At 39.8% G+C, this 17375-nt stretch overlaps 1 protein-coding gene across 1 annotated transcript in view; it reads left to right on the forward strand.

The window, feature by feature from the left end:
• Positions 1-1255: 1255 nt before the first annotated feature.
• The window catches only part of SPAG9 (sperm associated antigen 9), a 58969-nt gene continuing 42849 nt past the window's right edge, over positions 1256-17375 (forward strand). Inside the window, exons 1-2 of the mRNA XM_009323730.1 lie at positions 1256-1372; positions 13099-13169. The gene's annotated coding sequence lies outside the window, so the exon portion shown is untranslated. The remainder of the gene's footprint in view (positions 1373-13098; positions 13170-17375) is intronic.

The raw sequence follows: 17375 nt of genomic DNA on the forward strand, positions 1-17375 counted from the left end.
ATTTAAAAGACGGGTAGATGAGGCGCTTAGGGACATGGTTTAGTGGGCATGGTGGTGTTGGGTTGACGGTTGGACTCGATGATCTTAGAGGTCTTTTCCAGCCTTAATGATTCTATGATTCTATGATCACTATTTTTAAGTTGCTGCCTCCTCTGTCTCTTTTCTTCCATCTGGTACCCAGCTGCAGCTTGGTTTCTGAGCCTTTAGCTGTCTTGGATGTTTGGGGTTTTTTCTGCAAAGGCTTCTGGTATGCTTTTCCTCCCTGTATGATGAGCCTTCTGCGTAACTCGTGTTTGTGGCCTTGCCTTCTCTTTGCAATGCAGAATAGAGTACTACATGACCCAAGACATCTTTGGCTGTTAGAAGTATTCTTTGTGCTACCAGTACGCACTGAATTGCTTAAGTTTTTGGTTAAGATAGATAGCAGTTTTAAAAGCATATTTTTTGCTATAATGATGAATTGGTAACTTTAATGTTATAAAATGTAAACACTGACATACGCATCAGTGAAGTCCTGCATATTGTGAGACACAAAGTTCGTAAGCCAAGGTAGGAGAAGATGATGGGGATCAGAATTGCAGAGTGCCCGTAAATAGTTTTCTATGCAGTTGACAGATCATAGGAGATGGTTATTAAGTATTTGATGAAGACTGTGAGCATTTTATAACCTATAAAATGATAACAGAAATTGAGTGGGAATGGAAAGATAGCATGTAATTTTGGTTGGCGCTATTGCTGGCGTGTCCCTACTGCGGTGTCTCTACCTTCGTGGCTTACAGGTGAAGATACGCTTCACCGATGTTCAGCCAAATCTAGGGATACCAAGAGTCTCTGTATTCACATGCAGTGTTGGCAGGCAAGTGTGCGAAGTTAGGAAAGAATGAAATAACTCATATTTATGTTAGTCCCAAGCAGGCTTCTCTGAAGTAGTTGGCACTTAGTTGATAGTGATTACACAGAATAGGTGGGACGCTTGACTGATGGACGCTGGACTAAAATGGTTAGTGTCCTTCATGTTTAAATGTGGGCTGTAGCTCTGTTCTGTTGTTCTGGAAACCTGCTTGCATGCTTCCTTGCTGCGAAGGGCTGCTGTGTCGCTTCCTATATGCTGCTTGAAGTGAAAGTCTTTTTAAAAACAAATCTAGGAATGACTATATATCTGTTCTTCCTCTTTGGAAAAAGAACTTTGCTCAGGCCTTTTAAAAAAAATCTGTAATTAATGGTTGAGTCTAACTTCACTTTCTTGTTTAGAAATTCATCGAGTTTGAAGATTCTCAAGAACAAGAGAAAAAGGACTTGCAGACCAGAGTGGAAGCGTTAGAATCACAAACTCGACAGCTCGAACTAAAAGCAAAAAACTATGCTGATCAAAGTAAGTAAAATATATCGTACTCCCTTTAAGTGATATTAGTGCATTTTAAATTTTGTTCTGTAAAATGATAATACATGTGCTAAATATCTGTGCTATCCAATTCCTGTATTTTGACAGATAACTAGGTTTAACTCTTGTGCAAGTTTGTTTTCCTTAAAATGAAGGCAAACAAAGTAGATAAAAGCTTGTGACTCGTAATCTGATTTTCTGGTATCCTACTTGTTTTGTTTTCCCTTTAGACCATGCTATTTTCAAGTATAGCAACTTTTTCAGGAGATATTTGGAACTTACTCCCTTGTTAGTGATCGTAAAATAAGCTAATTTTCTTCCCACTAAACTGTTGTCTGTGCTAAAAATAAATGTAATCTTTGGGTTTAGAAGCACTGCTGGGATGAGAATACCATTGATGCTGATTCTCATTAGCTTTTGTATAATTTTTGCTGAATTATTTATTTCTATGAGGCATTTAGTTTATACAGGAAGAGTTAAGGAAGAACACTTCCACTTTTGGAGATGTTCTGGATAATTTATGAAAACTTGTTTTGGAACAAATAACAATGGTCAGTTTTCCTGAAATACTGAAAGTTACAGTGTGAATATATTGTAGCTTAGACATTCTGCTGGTCTGCTTCTTATCCAGGTACGTAGTCATTGAACGAAACTGGAACACCAGTTTTTCTACTTCTAGTTGAGCAAAGGGTAGAGGAAAAAAATACTCAAACCCACAGAAATCTTCTCTTCTCATTTGATCTCCCCCACCCCACAGTCTTAAATTTAAGATAAGACCTATGCTGCTAATGATGGCTTAATTTTTTTTTTGCTGCGAGTCTGTTAAACATGCAATGAAGGTTAAGATTTTGTTTTCATTTAACCTTTTTAGCACAGTGTAGAAATAACGATCAGTATGAATTGATGTGAACATTTTGTCAAGCTTCTAAGCTAACTTCTATTGATATGACTAGCACGGCTATCAGTTAATATACAGCTTTTATTGCTGGGCCATGCAGAAGTTGTAAGATTGTATCAAGCCTGATAAGGTTGAGATAAGATCAGTTTCTAAAAGCAGAGTGTCAGTTGTCAAAATAGCCCCTTTTCACTATTCTTTATTCCTTTATTTCTACTCGGCCACCTTTCCTGCCCATAACGCAACAAGTTACAGCTCTCTTTTTCAACTTAAGGTATAATAATCTTCCTGTAAAGTTTACTTTTCAGTGGTATGAGTGAGTCTATAGCAGGGTCGAAGTATTAGTGCACTAGTGTTAAGGTTAACGTAGGTGGCATGCAGAGCTGAATCTCTGAAATTTGAATGTTTAGAGTGCTGTTGGCAAATCTTAGAGGCGTGTACTTCTTCAGGTCCATTGCAGTTAAAATATTCTCAGATTCTGTACAGGCAGTGATGGAGGAACACTTCAAGCAGTCTTTTGTAGTGAAAACCAGGATGACTGATTTCCAGGAGTGTATCTTTGTAGATCAAGTCAAGCTGAAATGGATAATCGTAGACCATATTGTAGAGGCTTGTATCAGGAATGCTGTGATTCTTGTGAATGGAAATGTGTGTGTGTTTAAAAGCAGCAGAAGAGGGGGAAAAGAAAACATTGCAACAAGAGTTGAGTGGTCTGTTTCGGTAACAAAGGACACTGTTTCCAGAACGTCTGTGCTCTAAGTCCATAGCCCAAACAACTTGTTAATGAGAAACCCTGTACTCTGACAAAAAGATTATGGCATCAAGATAGCATCATGTCATAAATGCTGTTACTTTTTCTGTTAATACGAAAAAAAGTACAAATTAGTTGCACAAAAAAGAAAAATAATTTGGATTCCTGGCAATGTATGTGGCATTATACCTGGAGTTCCTCTTACAGAAATTGCACTTATATACTGATGTACATAATGTCATTTTATATTGTTCTATGAATCTGTTTGTGTGACATTCTTTTTTTGCCTTGAATATTAAGCCTTCAAAAAAAAAATATATGATTTTAAGCTTTTAATTACATTGTGTGTATATCATATTAATGAAAGTATTTGCATGAGAAACTCAATTGTTCCAGTAGAACCACTGTCTGTTGGCTAGAACTACTTTTTTTTGTAAGAAATAATGTTGTTGAAACAGTTATCATAACAGCATAAACTTCTGGTGTTAGAACATTGACTCTTAAGCAGTTCCAAAACCTTTTTATTGGGGGAAAAACCTTTTGTGATAACAAAAATGCAACTTTGGAGAAACAATAGAGCTGGGTTGAACATTGAGTTTTGCTTATGATTTGGGTTGATAACTTGTCTGGGACAACATGAAAGACTGTTACGAAGATTTGACACGCTGCTGATGCAGAGCAAGATCAAAGGGGGCATAAACACAGTTGTTGAACACCTAATGAATATTATGCAAGTGAACTGTTTTTAGTGGTCTGAATTTCTAGGGTGTGAAAACCGTACTAGTGTACATATTCTTGAAGTAGTCCAACTCTACTGCATTATCTTGTTTTCTGTTTTATAGGCAAGGTGATTTATATGTCCTGTGATACCAAAGATACTAATGTGTCACTTTAATTCACTGGATGTGGCTACAAGTCTTCTAGCTATAATTCTTTTTCTCTTCTACCTCCTATACTACTGCCTGTGCATCTAAATTAGTCTGTGGTATTGCCAACTGTTACCACATCAACATTCCAAACAGTGGTAGTGTTATCATAATGGGAATTGCGAACGTCTGGCACGGAGCACGTAGGCAAATAAAACCTGGCCTTGCTTTTTGTGTTGGAGTATAGAACCTGAGATAGCAACGTCAGTTTATGATATGATTAATAGTTTAGAATAGAAAACAGGTAAGGCGTGGTCCCATGTAGTACTTCAACGACAAGACTTTTTGGTTCCTGTAGAGTACTTCTTGTGCTATACGCGTTTTTCCTCGAATAAGCAAGGTGTGTGAGAACAAGTTTTGTCCGTTAAAAAGTTTTGACTCGTTCCCTTGAACACCATCCATCCTGAGCATTCAGTGAAGACTAGTTAGCTGCCCTGGGAGAGGGCAGCTCTTAAGTTACATGGTAGAGTTCAGCATGACTGTATGTGCTTAAACACGCATGCCAGTTAAGATTGCTCAAGAAGCCATAATTTTGTTATGTCCTAAATCATAAGTGCTTGTCTTTGCCGTCTTGGTGATCATCACACTAAAAAAAAAAGAAAAAAAAATATTTCTTTGCGCTTTTACCATGTGGGATTACATCCATAGCCACATATTCAACCAGCTGGGTTGGCATAAATCTGCTGTTTCAAATTGAAGAAGTGAAATAAGAAGCTTATTTTGTGTCAACCAGTTACTAAGTTCCTGTGGTTCACTGACTTCTTTTTCCCTGCATTACAAATTTAAACAGTTGCTGTCAGCTATCTCCTAGATGAGTGAACTACTGTGCTCTGCTCTTTCACAGGAGGAAATGGAAAGAGGGAGAGGTGACAGCATGACCTGGTGGCACTGCTGGGAGGATTGTGAGCCACAGCAGATGATGAAATCCTGAATGGTGGGGGCAGATGCACGTGGAGTTATCACTCTTACATGATGTATAGCACTCGGTCCTGGTATTTGGTGGGTTGTAGTGGTTGCCTAAGTCAAGTTGGCTGCCAAAAAATGGTGTGACATGTTGCATCCTGGGACATTTTGGTAAACTTTACAACTGCTTAAAGGAGAGCAGAGGTGTAAGGATTTGTGACTTCTGTTTGAGCGCAGGAATGTGCTGCAGTGGTGTGGCTCATTGGCCCGTGGTCCATCTCCTCGTCTCATTTTGCACTGCTGCTCTTCTCTGTAACTTTCCATGGTTTGCCTCTGCCCTCCCGTTGGCATGCGTTGGCTGGCGGCGGCGTTACCTGTGCAGGGAACGGAGGAAAGACAGCGCCAGTGCTCTCAGGGGCCTGTGGCTTGTGGAAGTTAAAGCAAGTTACATATCACAAATTTCCTGGAGATTTGTCTAGGGACGATGCTGGTACAGGCAGAGTTTTCAGAAGTTCTTGCTCTTGGTCTTTAGAAAACTTTTACTGAGTATGAGCAAATGTCTTATTTTGGTTTTATGACTTGACTATACTTTCATGGATTTTTTTTTTTTTTCCTCAACAGCAGAGGGCACCTCTGAATATTGTGGTGCAATATTGCACCAAGCATGGAAATGCCAGGTTTGCAAAAAATAAAAGTTTAACGCTTAAATTCTTCTCTTCTCCTTCCCTTCCACTTCAATGATGTGTCTGAGGCAGGCACCAGTCTTGGATATAATCTTAAGCATTTCTTACAAGAGCTTGAATATATCTGACTTTCACATTATTTCAAGTGTTTGCTGTGGTGAGACCCCTAGCTCTGCTTGTAATTAATTTTCAGCATTAGAATGTTTCAAATTTCAACCTTGAATCTGGAAAGCTAGGCACCTAGAGCTGTTAAAAACTTGTAATAGCAATACCCAGCTCGCTTGTCCATGAGGGCACGATACCGCTTTGGATACTGCTCGGTCTCCGGTTACCAAGAGGGGTAAGTGCCTTTCAGTGCTCACATGATGCGCCACTGAATTCTGTGGGAGCTACAGAGGTTTAATTTATTTCCCTTCCTTGCCTCCCTTTTTGCGAACGTCTGTTCTTTTTATGTATTACAGGCTGTGAGTTAATGTAATTTTTTGGAGTAAAAGATGACTGTAGTGTATTTTGACTTACTACAGGAATGGAACGGCTTTGGAGTATGCTTTCTGGAGGAATCATTCTCAGAGTAACTTATTTACGAGAGAATCTGAAAAAAACAGTGTCTGCATGGTTGAAGTGCTTTCTGATGGAGGTGGTAGGCTGTGGGAGTTTACAGATTTGGTTCCTTTTCTGGATCTGCCTAGCGCTGAAGTACAACCAAGGTATCATACTGCATTTGACAGGACAACCAAGGCACAGATGTATTTCTATACCTCATAAGTTTAGGAAACCTTAGCTTTGTAATTTATGCTCAAGTTAGATTATATTTGGGGAAAACTACATATGTAAAAAAAAAAAAAAAACCACAAAACCCAACCAACCAAACCAAGAAATTACTCTTGGTCTTCAGAGCTGCAAATGTTGTGATGCAACTGTAGGGATGATTGTATTTCCCGCTTCAGGTGACATAGTGCAGCAGTTGATACTGCTTGCTGTAGGTTTTATTTGGGATATGAGACAAACGTTTTGGCAGCTGACCTAAAAACATGCAGATTTGTTTTCCTCGGAAACTAAACAGAACTATGGCTTTCACTGGCTTCAAGAAAAAATGCAAGACCAGGTTCTGTTGTGAATCTTCTGCAGATGTTATCTGGTATTTTATTTTTATCTGAGCTCTCCAGCGTTACTATAATGTACACCCACGTAGACAGCCTCTTGATGTATAATCTGAAGGCATCCGATACTCTGAGATACACCTGCATAGAGCTGCAGCAGCAATTTAACATGGAACTGTGTAGCTGACAAGGAGACTAATAAGAACTTTCAGCAGTGAAGCTTAACGTTGTTTTGAGATTTGACTTGTGTTTCTGCGCACATTATGATGTGAATAACTAAACTGGTATAAAATCATGGAATAGTTTGGGTTGGAAGGGACCTCTGAAGGTCATCTAGTCCAACCCCCCTGCCGTGGGCAGGGACATCTTCAACTAGATCAGGTTGCTCAGAGCCCCGTCCAACCTGACCTGGAATGTTTCCAGGGATGGGAATTCATTTGTATTTTTGACCTTTGTGAGGGGTATCCTGGCATATGGTTGTCTTCATATTAAATGGCTGTAGCAGAACGTTTAACGAGATTTTTTTTTTAAGTTCTATGTCAGGTTTGTGGTGATAAATTACAGTGATCTTGTGGGTCTGAGACATATTGGATACTTGAAAATACATCTGTCAGTAATGCTATTTCTAGGTATGGCTCAACTGTAGTGTCTATCCTAAGGAATACAAGAAAACTTTTCAATAGATCCTTGAAAGAAGTTGAAGAGTTAAGGTTTGGTCAATGGGGGTCTGGATTGTTACTACATGTTTTTCAAAGACTGAGAACAGCAGAACTAATCTTATTTCCAACAAAGAAGGAATAGAACAGCTTGACTTCTTGTATTTCTTGATTAACAAATTTGGACCTTACTGTTTGCTGCTTTTTTTCTCAGTGCAGCTGTTTCTCATCTACATTGGTTTGTTTACAAGGCAGATTCCACCACTGCCCTTCGCTACACTGTGCCTCAGGTATCATTTACCTAGAATCTTTCTACAGGGAGAAGTGTGATCATCAAGGTGTACCAGCAAGGAAGGCTTTGTTTCTGACTAAAGCATTTCTCGGTTACTTTCATGGCTGCCTTACGTTGTGAAGTTACAGGAGTACCTGCTGTTTCTGTATTGTGTGGTGGGAATCAGTAGTCCACTAGATGGAGCAGAGGGTTCAGTTAGCTGGGGAGGTTGCACCAAGTCATGCTACAAGACTGGAGGCTAAAATAAAATGGAGTAGAAAATTAGAGCAGTGATTGGCCTGCTTTAAACTTGTCTATTAATATACCTGAACAAAAGTGGTGAGAGGAGGTTGAAATCCACTGGCATATAATTAACTGCTCATGTACTTTTTTTTAAATTAAGGGAGTATTGTGCTAGTGGTTTAGGTGTTGGAGTTTGATTGTTATAATAATCCTATTGCTGTAAATGTTGCAGCAATGAGGAAAATGGTTTTAAATGTCTTTTAGAATCTTACATTCCTGAGTTGTCACTGGTTATCTGGCTTTAAAAACAAATCCGGTCTGCTGTAGCTTCTGTGTTCATGCTGACTTCTTGGATTTTCTCAAAAAGTTACTTGCTTCAATAGCCAAATGTATAAATGAAGCATCTTGCTGTTTTCAAAACAGTCAATCAATCAAAACTTTTCTCAGTGAAACACTATTTTGGCCAGAGACTAGGCGAGAAGTTGGTACTAGATCCAAATGACTTTTAACTTGATTTTGGGTAGAAGTTGCCTTGTATATAACCCCTGTTCATTTGAATTTCGACCTTTGTGAGGGATATCCTGGCATATGGTTCTCTTTATATTAAATGGTTGTAGCAGAACATTTAAGGAGATTTTTTTTAAGTTTTATGTCAGGTTTGTGGTGATAAATTGCAGTGATCTTGTGGGTCTGAGACATAGTGGATACTTGAACAGTCCAGAAGTGTCAGGGATAAGACCATGCGGCTGTCTGTGGTGATATTTGCTATCAACAGAGCATTCTTGACAGCTAAACTATCTTGATAATTGAAAGTGTCCTACTTTGAAAACTGAGAACTAGACCTATAGTTCACAGTGGTAAGAGCTACTTGAAGATGTCGGTCTTGCCAAGGAGTTGAATTTATCACTTCTTTTACAAATCAGTTTTCTGTGCTGCTTATTTCCAGGTCCTGTCACTTTCAGGTTAAATGCTTGTTTGATAGGTTCAGTCCACGCTTCAATCCATGGTTGATGTGTGTGCTTTTTAGCAGCTACTGAATAGGTCATAAGGTCCTACTGGATCATGGGATTGATTATGCTTGATCTATATCTTAACTTTGGTGTGGGACCTGCTTCTAAGAATGGAGCTGGATGAAAGCTGTCCAAGGAGAGCCTTCAGATAGTCTTAGTGCTAGGAAAGGCTCGTTAATGAGCTGGATCTCTGTCCTGGCTTGTGTAGCAGGAACTTGTAATTCCTCTTGAAGGCATCATACCGGTTGGATCTGGCGTTCTAGCAGGTCTGTTTCTCTTTCTCCCCCTCAGGCTTATCAACAGTTTGAGGCAGAGGACAACATACAGATGGAGGGTGTTCCAAACTTGGTAAAAGCCATCAGACTTGGGAGGTAAGCTCTGATTTTTGAACAGGCAGGGTGGGCAGCTTTGCTGCCTAATTCTTCGTAATGCTGTCAGGAGGCAGAAACTCTGGAGTCTTCTCTCCAGTTTGCTATAATATTTAATCTCCCATTTTTAGGCTTGATTGGTTTGATTTGAGAGAACTTTGATTAGGATTGGTACTTCAGGTCATTGAATGTGTTAGGATATTGGCAGTGCTGGAGAAGGTTGCAGGTAGACCTTGGGCATGAGTTTGTGGAGTTGTTCCAGTGGGATCCTTTCTCATCAGCCTAGAAATACTAGAATATTTGCATTTTATGCTCATACTTATGATGCTGAAAGACCTTTTAAAGGAAAAATTTTAAATTTTTCCATGTAGACTTGCAACCATAAGCAGTGAAACTTTTCAGATGTATATCATATTTTGCGCATGTAATATCTTGCACAATGTAATCTTGCACTGTAGTATCTTCCGTGATGTAACAAGGATATAATGGCTTTATAAAGACATCTTACAACAGAGACAATGGGTATTTTGCTTTTAGGATGTATATTATCAAACTGATTTTATCATCTACCTATTAAGAATTAGACATCTTGGTGGAAAAAAGTCTCAGACTGAAACATCAGAGGAGCTTTTTTTATTGTTACTTAAAAGTCAGATTGATGGGAACCATGTCTAGCTGCCACTTTGCCGACCCAGCGTGTGTCAGGCAGTGCCAGCACCCAGCTCCGTTCCTCTTGGGGGGATGTTATCATGGGTGGTGCCAGACTTCCACTCTTTTGTGCGCTGGTGGAGTAAAATGGAACTGGCGACAATTCGGTTTTAAATGTGCTTCTGGGTACCAGTGGAAGGCATTTTTTTTGTCTCCTATTTAGTTTCCTGTTATGCTGATGGGAGTGTACCTTTAATAGTGACTTAGTAAGTTTCTCCAAGGTTTTGGGGCCAGGATCTGCTGGTCTTCCTCAGAAGTCTTTTGGCTGTTCTTTACTAGGTTCAGGTATCTTCTGTGTTCAAGTCCTCGGGGGTGATCCTCGGGGTATATCTGATCTCTTCCACGGTGTTTAATTGGAAAAGGGAAGCATGTTCTGTTGGTTGGTTGTTTTGTCAAGACCTTACCTTTGACGGGAGGCATGTTTTGGGTAGAATAGATTTCTGGTGTTGTGTATCATCCTGCTGGTATTGGAAAAGCCTGTTTTGAGTACTGTTAATGTGGTGTCTGAGGGTATGTAAACTTAGTGTACATCCGCTTATGACTGAAACTTCCAGCTGTAGGACTGTAATGTGTTACACAGCTGGAAATGACTTCCAGAAGAAAATGCTGAATGTCGATTACATCGTCTTCTAGGGCCTTCATTTTTTTTAACCTTTGTATGTAATGAAAATAATAATCAGATGTAATGAAGATACCCTCCTTGACTACGCAATACCTGTATCTATGTACGTTTGTCTTCTATGACTTGATTTAAGGAACTATTTGAAATTGGGCCATAGAAGGAGAAAACGGTGTGCTTCGTTGTGGAACCTCAACTGCTGTGAAAGCGTTTGTTATATCCATAACAGTGGGGAACACTTTTGTGGATTTCAGACGGTAGGTTATGGACAGCTATGAAGAAAGAAGGGTGTTTGTGACGCCTAATGTGGCGTTCATTTTCATTAAATGCACTCTGTCAAGTACTTTTCCCAGAATCCACCAGGTAAAATTAATCTCTAGGAGCCAGTGTTGGCTGCACTGTCTAGACACGAGCATGCCAAACGACGTCGGGGTGCATCGCCGCGTTTCTCTGCAGGTTCCTGGTGAGGCCGTGTTGAACCGCGACTTCACCCTCCAGCCTGCGGCAGCGGTGTTTCGCAGGGAGGCAGCACGGGCGCGGGGCTGCCTGCCTGCCTCTCGCCGGGCGCTTGGACGCTGTTTCTAGGGGAGGGAGCTGGTTTCACAAAACACGGAGCCAATTAGCCGTGCAGTTTGCACTTGCTGATTTCCAGGCTATTTGCCTGTCCTAAAGCAGGTCTAGCACAGCGGAAAGGTTACCAGGCCCTTGGTCTGCGGGGAAGGGAGGGACACGGGGAGCTGTAATGCAAAGCCTGGGGATGGTGGATTCACGAGCGAGCGCAGCCGCCGCTGGACGGGGTGTGGGCCGCTAAAGCTGCTGCGCTCTGCCTTGTTCCTGCTAGGATGTCTCTGATGTCAGCTGTTGTACAGTGTAATGACTTCTGACTGGAGTACTGGTCAGTCTAAGATAGTGGATAAAATTTGGTTTGTCATGTCACGCTTTGTAACTAAATTCTGACGCTCGTTTCTGTAGGCACTGAACTACAAGCTTCCATATAACCTCCCTTTAAATGTATGAGGAGGCTTAAAACATCTGTTGTCTAAAAATAATAAACTAAAATCTTCCATTCATTAGATATTGGTGTCCTGCATTGCGTCTCAAAAATACATATTTATGTATGTATTGTCCTGTAAAATACATTTTTATGTATGTTGTGCTGTAAATGCTTGTACATCACTTACTGCTCTTTGACCCAAAGAACTCTTGTTCAGTCTGATAACAGTGCAGAAATGAAAGTGTTCAATGTTGCGTTAGTATAAATAAAATTTTATTTAATACTTTTGCTCAGATATTTATAGGTGGAGTGCAAAAAGTTGTGTCAAGGAACTTAATGTTCTTGTAAGAGAAAGATTAGATTAGGAGCTAAGAATGTTTACAGAGATTTGAGTGAGTAGGCAATTATGTGTGTTGGTTCCAGCATTTTACTCTGGCAAAGATTTTTTTTTTATTGAAACGTACTTACGATAAAATACAGTGCCAAAATACAGATATATGGAGCAAAAAGAAATGGTATATTGAGAATTAATTTTCAGAAGACCCAGTTGGCAATATGAAAATGTGCAAATGGCAGAGAAGATGCTGGCATTTGTCTTCAGATAATGTGTGTTTGGCAGTGAGTCTCTGGAGCTGAGTAACTATAATTTTGATGTTTCCCTGGGGTATTTAAACATGGCGAGTGGAATAAGAGAAGCTCAGTTACAGAACTGGAAACACATGCTTATATCACATAAATATCGTGCTCAAAAATACCTAAATAAAAAGATGGAATTCACATCTAAGCAGCAAAAAATGTTTTCTGTTTGAATGGAAGGAATTAGTTGTGTGAAGAAGGTTCTGAAGTTCTCTTAATTTTTCTGCAAATTAATTGCGTAGTTTGTTCCAGCTCATCTCCTCTTAATATGAACTTATTGTCTAAAGTTCTACTAAATCTGCTAGATGTATTTTTAGTTTCTTGGAATACCTACAGAAATATTCAAATGTTTTCTTTCCCTGAATCTATTGCCTTGATACTCAGTGAAATATGAGTGAATGCCAGCGGAAGTCTTAATTTCTGTACCACAACATATGACTTGAAGCTATTTAGAAAATACCTTGTTTATGTTTGTTCTAGTTAAACACCTCTGGAGATTATGTGTGGTTATATTCTAGGAAACCAATGTAGAGCCTTAACTGAAGCTCACAGCTCTCATCCGAGATTTTCACACGTGCACGTGGAAAACATAGAAAGAGGCAGAAGCCACATCACATAGCTAGACTCAATCTGGATCGGTGCGAGCAGTAAGCTGTCTTTGAACATGAAAATCCCCTCTCATTGGACTAGCAATCAGCTAGGGAAAATAGTACTTAGGCTTTTTACAAGGACTGCGAATCGTAAGATTGTGCTGCTGATGATGTACTTGGGAAGCTGAAGTGTTGAGAGTTTAAAAACGCAAGAACCAACATAGTTTTTATCCTGCTTTTTGCTATTCACTACTAAGAATACTCTCATCTTTGATCTGGTTGCCTAGTCCTAGGCAAATCACAGTCTCATTTACTAGAACTCTGAATTTAATTTTGATTCCTTTTTTAATTTTTCTTCTTCCAGTTAGCAGACTCGAGGAGAGGGAGGCAGAACTCAAGAAAGAATACAATGCACTTCATTCAAGACATACAGAGGTAGGTCGTTATGCCAAGATGAATTCAGAGTATCTGTAAAAATGTAGATCTATGGAAAACTTCGTGTTGTGAGCAACTGGGAAAATTATTGGATGTTTTGGTTTATTCACTGATGCTTGGATGTTTGTATTGGTAATGTTGGTTGTAACCAGGCTTCATTTTGGTATGTAGTTTTTCTAATTCACATCTAAGTGTCTATTTCTCCATGTTAGTTTGATTACACGTTTGTCAATTTTATAGCTTTCTCAGATATTCAGAAGTTTTAAAAAACATAGGAATTTGCTTTTTCATATTTCAAAGGCGATTGTTCAAAGCACACTAACAACCTTCAGAGAAATAGACATGAAATTGCAATCTCAGTACTCTTTCCAGCAGTCTTCCGTGTTGGTTTTACTTGAACCATTGAAGGAACAAATACCTTAAAAAATTGGCCTCCTACTGAGATTCATGGTTAAAAGAAGTTCCTGCCATACTTATGGATAGCTATTGAAAACAGTATTTGCTAATGAAGATGGGACAAGCTTGACTTTGTTAAATTAAATAAGACCCACACTTTTTAAGTTGGTTCTAGAGCACAAAAGGGACTTGCGGCGCGTTGATTTTTAGCGGCATGTTGTCTTTCCCATGCAGGGACGCTTACTGCCTAACTAGTATACTTATTTTAGTGAGAAAATCACTAGGTTCTCTGAATAATTCTGATTAATCTGAAGCCCCAATATTGAGCACAGTTCTTCTCCTTGCTCTGATTGCTTTGCCTTTGTTTGAAAGGTCAGATAGCTGTTTTTAGATCGTCACTAGCAGTGGGGAATGCAATACTGACTGTTCCTAGTTCAAAAGACCACATGTGGGGAAGGGAAAAGCAAACACAGATGTCCGATTTGGTTACCTTTAATACTTCCTTAGCAATCTTAAGATGGGTATGTTTTCCTGACAATAGCTGAATGTGGCTTGGAACCACAACCAGCATATAGCTCTTGAGTATTGCATGACAAGATTTCTGCAGCTCTTAAAAATATTTGTATGTTTACTGAAATCCTAATGTATTTAAGATCATGTTTGTTACTAAATAGTTGCTTTAGAATGCTGCATCTGTTGAAAACTGGAAATTTAAGTAAAGTGAGAAGTGACCAAGCTTAATGCTGCCCGCTTAAATTTTACATCCTTTTGAATTGGAAGTACTTCATAGTACTGTGTGCTTGCAAAGTTTTGGTTTATTTTAGTTAGAACCTATGGGTACTATCACAATAGAAATAGCGCAGGTTTTTATTGAATCCTGTTTTGCAGAGTTCAAGATAACTAAATGTATTGGGCACCATTAATTTAATGAAATGCTAATGAAATTTTCTGACTTTTTATGTAGGTTTTGCTCCAAAATGGACAACAACCTCTGCTGGTTTGATTCCAATTTATTAAATGCTTTTACATCTTAAATTCACTTTCTTTGGTGTAGGGAGAGGTGTTTCCTTGGGCTTTATTATTACTGAGGTGACTATGTCCTTTCTTCATGAAGAAATAAGTTGTAATGCAACGTGGTGTATTCATACCTCTGTGCTCCTAAAATCAGGTCTCATGTTTTCTGTGCCCCTTCCTTTCAGCATGTTTACTTCCTTCTTTCTTTGTTTCCCAGTCTCAGCGTTCTTATTTTTTTCCTTTTGAATGTTTCACTTCTCTCCCTTTATGTTACGTAGCTTCTAAAACCAAAACCCCTTACCTTAGGTTATTTCTGGTTTTTGTCTATGAAGATTTTGATCTGTCTTTAGGTGACAAGTGTACACCTTACTAGAGGTACCCAAAGTTCTCAGACCACCAGCTGGCAGCTGCTGAAATACAACAGTATATTCAAGACAGGACATGGAGAGTTGATGGGGTAATGGGTTTGTGGGCTGCGAAAGCTCAGCTCTGGGAGCTAAGGCCAAAGAATAGCTACCAGGAGTGTGATTGTTTATAAAAGGTTGGGAGCCTTTTTAACAACTGTGTGACTAACCTCAGGAAGTTAACTAGATAACTCGTTATCTTCATTTGCAAAAGCATTTTTGAGCACAATTAGAGACACCATTGTCAATCTTGCAAAGTATGAACTTCCTGATGTATTTTAGTCATAGACTGTCTCAGGTCAGCATTTTAATGCTGGTATCTGGTGTGTGTTTAAGAGTCAGGGACTGAAATCCCTGGGGACTGGAAAGGACTGTCCGATAATAGTGCCCGTCTTCCCCCATCCCCTTTGTGATTTCCTGCTTCCCTTTCTCCCAACAAATTCTAGTGTTTTCGGTCTGTGTAGTAACTTTTTTTAATGCAAGATATTTTGGCCAATATCCAACCTACTTTAAGCATTAAGTTATCAAGTTTATTGGCTTAAATATGTCTATCACGGTACTTGTTTCTGAAACCTTTCTTACTTCCGTGTTTTTCTAGGAAGGAATACTTTTTTCCTTCTGAATCAGCTTCACCATTGTCTTCGCAAGCGATCCATCTTTGGTACTTACTGAAATGGCAATTGTTTTTCTTTCAATTGACCAAATAATGAACAAAGGATTAGAAAGGTTTTTTTTTTAGCTCTAAGATGTTGGCAGTGATTACTTTGATAGATGTCGTGTTAAAGATGCGACTTGACTGCATTTTCTGCAATCTTAATTTCTAGCAACTTTTCTCTATTCTGCCTGTCCTTCAGTATTTGCTTCCTCCCATTCCCTTCATTATTCTTTAATTCACAGCTTAGTATTTCAGGCTTGCATGTCTTTTTCTCTTCCAACTCTTGACTTCACCGGGGCTCTGTAACCATGTCTTCTTTCAGCACTAACCCTCCCTGCTTGTGGCTACCTCTTTGCTGGAGATCACTGCCCAGCAAGCTCGCTGGCTCAGCAGCTCATGGGAGTTTCACCTGAACAGTTTCAGTCAAAATGGACCAAGACCTGCTTAAACTGATTAAGCCGTGGGAAGTTAAACCAGTGATGCGAACCAGAGAACTGAATCCCTCACCCGCAGCGTGCGTTGTGATGAGTGCTGGGACTGCTCCTTGGAGCTCAGCCTGCCAGAGACAGGGCTCTGCGTTGCAGCTCCAGGGCACCAGCCTGCCCTAGCAACAAGGTGTCTCTGCAGCTGCCGACAGCAGGGCTGCCTTGACTTGTTAAAGCTCTGGGAAGAGGCTTTAGCCTTCTTCGCCCTTCTGTCAAATTAGCCTCTGTCTTTCTTGCTGCTCTTACAGAGTGGGAGATGAGCTAATGAGTGTGAGTGGAATATATCCCCTTAAGCTTCCTCCCCTGGCAAGTCTGTGCTTGAGCTAATTGGCTTGATTTTAAATGGATTAGGGTATGATACCCCGAGCGGTTGAGTTGGTAGATTGGAAGGTGGAGTGTAGTTGGGCATTTGGAGCAGGTAGTGGAGAGGATAACGTGTTCAGTCAGAACATAATGTGTGAACGCAGCCTGAACATGTTCCGACGTCCCTGTCATAATTCCCTGCTTAGTTAACATGCTCTGGTCCCTTGTCTGTCCTCTGCTTGCAGCGTATTTTGGTCTTGTGCTGATCTAATCCTCAGAACAGAGGAGCAATAAAGCAGCATGCTGGAGTTCCTTAACTTGAACTTCTGGAATTTAACTGTGCCAAGTCTCGTTTCTATCTTTCTCTGGCTATAAAGGGCCAGATGCAGGAAATGATCGTACAGCCACAAGGACAGTATGCTAGAAAGTTGAATGGTTGATAGTGCTCTAATCCAAAAATCTTTGGACCTTTGCTTTATAGACTTAGAAAGGAATTTTATTACTCGGTTATAGCTTTTATCTGAAACACTGTTCTGTTTAATAGAAAATTTACTTGTTGTATTACCTGTATAAAAGCAGTCTTGTCTTCTGCACGTACATGTTGGTGCTTTTTGCCTTTGCTGCAAAGAGATGATGCACTGCTACTAGAGACTCTTTCAGAGCAAACCCCCCAAGTAGGAGGTAAAGGGTCTTATTTTCTTTTTCTGCATAGTTAATGGGGCACACTTCATGACTATGGCACTGGCTTTTTAGAGGCTTGGCCGCGGACTGTTTTACGTTTGCTACTCAGTTGGGAAACTGAGGCAAAGCAGTACTTTAGCATCTACTTGAGAGTTGACTAACACCCTTGGCACTTCTCCGCACAGATTTCCAAAATAAAACTTTTTTTTTTTCTGTTTAAGGAAGTGATTCTTTTTATCCTTTGGGAAACACAAGGCAAAGATGGTTC

The sequence above is a fragment of the Pygoscelis adeliae genome, unplaced genomic scaffold, assembly GCF_000699105.1.
Source record: "Pygoscelis adeliae isolate BGI_AS28 unplaced genomic scaffold, ASM69910v1 Scaffold75, whole genome shotgun sequence".
In the NCBI taxonomy this organism is placed as follows: domain Eukaryota; kingdom Metazoa; phylum Chordata; class Aves; order Sphenisciformes; family Spheniscidae; genus Pygoscelis; species Pygoscelis adeliae.